This window comes from Puma concolor, chromosome E3 (genome assembly GCF_028749965.1).
Source record: "Puma concolor isolate L17-30 chromosome E3, mPumCon1.1.hap2, whole genome shotgun sequence".
NCBI classification, from domain to species: Eukaryota; Metazoa; Chordata; class Mammalia; order Carnivora; family Felidae; genus Puma; species Puma concolor.
The window spans coordinates 35,185,933-35,192,812 of record NC_141682.1 but is presented as its reverse complement, the minus strand read 5'-3'; the positions used below and the strand labels follow the sequence as shown (position 1 = coordinate 35,192,812).

Below are 6,880 nucleotides of genomic sequence, written 5' to 3'. Positions count from 1 at the left end.
CTTTCTTCCTTTCTTTTTTTCAGAGAGAGAGAGAGAGAGAAAGCAAATAAGGGGCAGAAAGAGGAACAGAGAGAGCAGAGCCCGAAGTGGGGCTCAAATTCACGAACCATGAGATCATAACCTGAGCCGAAGTCAGATGCTTAACTGACTGCAAAAACCCAAGTGTCCTCCCCAATGTTAAATTTCTCAAATATGATAATTGAATTGGAGTTGTATAGGATAAAGTCCTTGTTTTTAGGAGGTAAATATTGAAGGATTTAGGATGAAAGTGTGTGATAAGACTAAGTCACTGTCAGATGACGGGATTCAGTAATAAATACCCAGAGACAGATATTAGATAGATGATAGATAAACATAAAGAGATAGATAGATAGATAGATAGATAGATGCTAGATAGATAAATGCTAGATAGATAGACAGACATATACATAGATGATAGATAGTAATAGATAAATATAACAGAGAGATCTAAGAAAAATATAGAAAACATAATTTTTAAAGGAGGAGCTGAAGAACGGACCCACACAACCGGAGAGGAATCCACTAGCTTCAGGAGCGGTTGGATACGTGTGCTCAAATAACGTGTCAGCAATCTGTCTTTCTCCATCTCCCAGCTCTGCTCTGCTCAAATTTGTTCTCCAAGTTCATACCCTATCAGCTAGCCTAGCCTAGCACACAGACAACACCTCTTTCCAGGGCTGATGCTCATTGGACACTCGGGTCACATGTTCATCCCTGAACCGTGAGGATAGGATGCCCTGATTGGTTACACTGGGTCATGTGCCCACCCTGGGAATCTAGGAATGGCAGATCAGCTCCACATAAACCACATGAGCTAAGAATGAAGGACTGGTCATGCCCCAAAGAAAATTTGGGAGGTATTAACGGAAGAAAGAAGAATCAATGAAGGATGGATAAAAAGAACATTTGTAGGACATATATATATACATTACATATATATTTAACCATCCATACTTTGCATCTTTTTTGGAGACTAACATTTTTCATTCACCAAGACACCACTGTCTTATATCTTCCCCAAGATACCACTGAGTTATATCTCAATAAAGGTAGACCAAAAAATATATATTGTAGACAAAAACAAAATCACAGACAGTAGAGAAACCTGAGAGACATTACCTCATCCAGGTCATGGTCAAGGTCAACACCAACGGCGAGAAGCTATGTTGGTAATCTGCCTCCTTGATTTGGTGTGATGAGAATGGCACTTCCATCTGTGTGGTCCTCCTCCCCAGCTGCATCATCTCAGGCTCGTCACGTTCTGTACATATCTGACCGGTACTCCTCAAAACTGTCAAGGTCACCAAAGACAAGGAAAAGACCTGAGGGGAAAAAAGGAAAAATGACAAATCAATGTAAAGCAGTGTTCCGGATGGGACCCTGGGGCAGAAAAAAGACGTTAGGTAAAAACTAAGAAAACTGTGAACAAAGTGTAGATTTTAGGTAATAACAATGGATCAGTATTGGTTCAGTAACTGCAACAAATACATGATACTAATGTAAAACAGGGATAGGAGAATTGGAGTGCAGGTGGATGGGAACTCTTTGTGACAGCTTTGCAATTTTTCTGCATGTCTAAGTAAATTTTTAAATTTTTTTAAAGTTTATTTATTTTGAGAGAGAGTGGGGGAGGGGCAGAGAGAGGGGGAGAGAATCCCAAGCAGGCTCTACGCTGTCAGCTCAGAGTCCGAGGCGGGGCTCAGTCTCCAGGGCTCAGTCTCACAAACCATGAGTTATGACTGAGCCGAAATCAAGAGTCAGATGCTTCACTAGCTGAGCCACCCAGGTGCCCCATAAATTTTATTTTATTTATTTATTTATTAAAAATTTTATTTATTTATTTATTTATTTAAAAAAAATTTTTTAACGTTTATTTATTTTTGAGACAGAGAGAGACAGAGTATGAACGGGGGAGGGTCAGAGAGAGGGAGACACAGAATCCGAAACAGGCTCCAGGCCCTGAGCTGTCAGCACAGAGCCCGACGCGGGGCTCGAACTCACAGACCGCGAGATCCTGACCTGAGCTGAAGTCGGACGCTCAACCGACTGAGCCACCCAGGAGCCCCTATTTTGTTCAATACATTATGGACATTTTGTACCACATCAGTTTTTAAATGACTGCATGGTACTCCTTTGTATGGCCGATTCACGATTTTTGCTGTTTTCAAAACTTGTCACTTTCTTCCTAGGCAGACATGATTCTAGAAGGGAAGCTGGTCTCCCTAAAAGTGGCCATAGCTTGACAGAATGATCTGAAAACATGCCACCCCTTTGTCAGATCCCACGGGGCTCCCCCTTTCCGGCGGGGGGGCTGGGAAGCAGCAATTGGTAGTGGACAAGCTCAGTTCTAGAACGCAAGACAGTCCCCAGCCCCACTACTGACCGGAAGCTCTTTCTCTCCCTAGGTCAGTATCCACCTCTGTAAAAACAGGTCATTGGCCTTGACGGCCTTGGTTTGGATCAAGCGAAATCCAATGTCTGTGTCTAGACCCTGGAGGATATGTGACCTGGGAGCACAGTAGGCCCAAGAAAGAATAATCAAAGAAGGGGCCAGAGCACCCTGAGGTTAAATGACATTCCCAGCTTCCTAGCTGGCAGTATCAAGCAGGCCTGGGACCTGAACTCCGGTTTCCCTGAATCCCCAGCTAAGCCCTAGGAAGCCGAGCACTCTGGATGTACCAAGTGCCTGCCTGGCGCTTCGGACGGGACTATGTGCTTTGTTATGGTTGGAGTTTGCCATGTGATCCACTTCTCTTCATTCATCAAAGGCCAGACACAGACACAAAATGAAGGAGGCACCTGTCCCTCCCTTCACCAGTTGACTGCTACTTGTAAATTTCTCAGCTCAGCTATCACCTCCTCCAGGAAGCCCTCCCTGACCACCACACACCGTGTGTGCCTCTGTGTAGTTCCACAGCCCCTTGCCGCGGTTCTCGCCATGGTGCTCTAACTGCTCGTTCAATATGCCGTCTGCCTCTGTGACTTCAGGAATGGAGTCTCTCTTGTCTGCTGCCACATGCCCTGGGACAGTCACACTATTAGGCCAGAGCATCAGTTCACTAAATGTTTGTCGAGAAACAGATGAGTTTCAGAATGAACTGTTCGTGGAAATAGAGCCTGATTGCTATGCCTTGCCTCTTCAGAACTCCACTGTCGTGTGGCTACGACACATTTCCCCAAACGGGGTGGTTTGAAACAATACGAATCTATTTCCCCAGGGTTGTGGGGCCAGCAGTCTGAAATCTAGCAGAGGTATGTTCCCTCCAGGTGCTCTGGGGCAAGCTCTATTCCTTGCTTCTTCCAGTTTCTAGTGAGTTCTGGCATGGCCTTCCTGGGCTTGTGGCTGTGCCAGTCCAAGCCCCCACCTCTGTCTGAACATGGCCTTCACCTCTGTGTGTCTATCCTCCGTGCATCTCTGATTAGGATATGTGGCACTGGATTTAGGGCGCATCACATTCAAAGGCTCTGGGGATGCAGGTGTGAACATATCTTTTGGGAGACTACCATTCAACTCACTACACCCACCCCACTGTAACTGTTGCTTTTCTCTCTGTCTCCCCATTACAGCATTGTGTCCCTTAGGAATATATTAGCTGCAAATGATAGAAAACCCCACCAGTGGGGCTCAAGTCACAAGGGCATTTATTGTTAAACAAGAAGTGTGGAGAGAGGCCACCCAGGGTTCATTTGGAAGCTCAGTGCTGTCGGCAAGGACCCAGGCTCCTGCCCTCCTTCTACTTCACCACCTTTAGTACTGTGGCTTTTCAACTTTGAGTTCATCTTCTCATGGTCACAAAATGGCTGCCACAGCTCCAACCATCAGACTCTTACATACCACTCACAGCAGGAAGGGGAAGAAGGCAGCAAATACAGCCACTCCTTCCTCATGGTCATTATATCCAGGCGAGAAAGCTTTCCCAGAATCCCCCCGGTGGACGTTCCATTATAATTAATTGACCAGAGTTGATTTTCATCCCCACTCCACACCCAAGCCAATTCTTATTAAAGAACAACAGAATTGCCATGACTGGCTTAGACCAGTCTCAGTCTTAGCAGCCTAATAAAATCACCTTAGTAGCTTTTAATAAATACTAATGCCCATGCAGGCTCAGCGCTGTCAGCCCAGAACCCCAAGCGGGGCTCAAACCCACAAACCAGGAGATCATGACCTGAACTAAAACCAAGAGACAGATGCCCAACCGACTGAGCCACCCAGGTACCCTCCGTCATTTAAACAAATTTTTTTTAAGTTTATTTTATTTTTGATAGAGAGAGACACAGAGACAGAGCACGAGCAGGGGAGGGCCAGAGAGAGAGGGAGACCCAGAATCTGAAGCAGGCTCCAGGCTCCCACCTGTCAGCACAGAGCCCGACGCGGGGCTCAGACCCATGAACTGCGAGATCATGACCTGAGCTGAAGTCAGACTCTTAACCAACTGACCCACCCAGGCGCCCCTGGCATTTTTAAAAAGATAGTTTCCCCAAATGATTCTAATGTACAACTGGGGTTGAAAACCACTGACTTAAACCGAGGGTTAGCACATTTTTCTACATTGGGCCAGAGAATAAATTTCTTTGGCTTCGTAGGCCAGTTTTTCCTGCAACTATTCAATTCTGCTGTTACAGCACAAAAGCAGCCACAGACACTACTGAATGAACTGCTGTGGCTGTGTTCCAATAAAACTTCATTTACAAAGGCAGGTGGCAGGCTGAACTTGACCTGTGAGCCATAGTTTTCTGCCCCTGGCCCAAACCAACGCTGCATCAGGAATGCTGTGAACCAGAAAAAAGAGAAATGGTCTGCGGGGGGCAGGGCGGGGGTGGGGGTGGGGGTGCTCAGTCATGATCTCACAGTTTGTGAGTTTGAGCCCCGCCTTGGGCTCTGTGCTGACAGCATGGAGCCTGGAGCCTGCTTCAGATTCTTTATCTCCCTCTCTCTCTGCCCCTCCCCCACATGTGCTCTGTGTCTCTCTCTCTCTTCAAAATAAACATTAACAAAATTAAAAAAAAAAAAAAAAAGACGGGGAAGGGGCCATAAAGCAAGGAATGTCGGTGGTCTCTAGAAGCTGGGAAAGCCAAGAAAAAGGATTCTCTCCTAGAGCCTCCAGAAAGGGAGGCTTCCGGGGCACAGTCTGAATTTAGCCCAGGGAGACCTATTTTGGACTTCGGACCGTCAGGGCTGTCAGACGTTAAATGCGTGTTATTTTAAGCCGTTAACGTTCATGGGGACTTGTTAAGGCGGCCCTGGGACACGGATACACCAGACCCCACAGTGTCCAGACCCCACAGCAGTTCTCTGGGAGCCGCCCCTCTGGGTAGTTTCCTCCCACAGGGGGTCTGTGCTGCCTGGGGCTTACCAGTGGGCAATGACACATGAGATTCGCCGTCAGCTCCAGACCCAAGCCTCGGGAGGGCTGGCTTGCACTTTTGGGAGTCCCAGGATGCAATAGTTCAAGCTCTGGGGTCGTGTCAGAGAAGGCTGGGCAGAGAGGAGAGGCCGGAAGAGCTTAGAGGGGAGGGAGGCCCAGTCTTCTGGGGGGGGGGGTCTCCGTTTAGCCTCCAGGTGACCCCAGCCCCTCCGGCAGCCACCACGTGACACAGCCCCCAGGCAAGATCAGCTATGGCACAGCCCAGCCAGCCCGGTCCACCCACAGAAATGGAGGGATAATAACACGGTTCTTTTAAGCCACTGTCTAATTTTAGCTGCCGTGAGTTAAGTTGAGGCCCTTCTGTGGTGAGTGCTAGGAAGCCATCAGCTCCTAACACTGTCCTGAATGTCACCCCCACTTTCAAGATGAAGAAACCGAGGCCCTGAGAGGGAAGGTAAGGAGAGCGGCTGGTAGATGGGAGAGCTGGGTTTAAACCCAAGTCCTTCCACCTCCAGAGCCCCAGGCCCTTAGCACCTGCCAGAGCCAGCTCTCCTCAGAGCTCTCTGGATTATACTTGGAGGCCTAGGTAGGCCCCAGTCACTGCTTTGGCCGCCATTGTCGGCCGCCATGTTGGTTCAGGCAAACTCATTGCTAACCTCCTGCCCTTTTCCTCCTCTTGCTCTCGAGTCTCATCGGAGGAGAAGCGGATTACTTACAGTAAGTGAAAACCAAGACTTGCACAGGAAGCGCAGCCTGATCCATTACAGGGTTATTCTAGCCTGTAATGGACCTGCACACTCTCAGACACAGCCAGACTGTCTGGAGAGGGGCTGGGAGGGTTTCGAGCTACCCCGTGGCTGCTCCGGGACGGGGTCAAGGCTCAGGCGTGCAGAGGGAAGGGACCACAGGCCCTCGGTGGCTGTTGCTCTGGGTCTCCTGAAACTGCCTCCCCAGACTGTCGTCAGCGTGGCTGGAACAGCGGCCAGCAGGTGCTCGGACGCGGAGTGTTTACCTGCAGTCCTGGGGCTTTCCAGAGACTGCTGTTCCTTCCCCCGGAGGGCAGGGAGGGCCTCCTGGGGCTGATCGCTCGCCCCGGGCCTCGACCCCAGCTGCCTGGGCAGCGTCAAGGTCTAGCACCCTCTAGTGGCCGTGGGGAGAAAAGAGCCGCTTCGGAAGCGGTGGGCGGAGACTGGGGAGCTAGGTTCCAGCTGACGTTGGAAAGTCAGACTCTCCTGCCTTCAGTAAATGCAGGTGTCCGTGGCCTTATCAGATAGGTGTGTTCCAGCCATATTAGCTACGAAAAAATCTTGCTTTCTCACTGGTTTTTTTTTTAATTTTTTAATGTTTATTTTTAAGAGAGACAGAGAGAGCACGAGCAGGAGACGGCAGAGAGAGAGGGAGACAGAATCTGAGGCAGGTTGCAGGTTCTGAGCTGTCAGCAAAGAATCGGACGTGGGGCTGGAACCCACGAACCATAAAATCATGACCTG

General features: G+C 48.9%; 1 long non-coding RNA gene across 1 annotated transcript; it reads right to left on the bottom strand.

The window, feature by feature from the left end:
• Positions 1–1,146: 1,146 nt before the first annotated feature.
• Positions 1,147–6,505, bottom strand: LOC147573142 (uncharacterized). The gene is made up of 3 exons (XR_015245279.1): positions 6,403–6,505; positions 5,379–5,500; positions 1,147–1,343 (listed from the first exon to the last, which is right to left on the bottom strand). It is a non-coding gene; the product is annotated as an uncharacterized LOC147573142 (long non-coding RNA).
• Between the last annotated feature and the right edge of the window lie 375 nt (positions 6,506–6,880).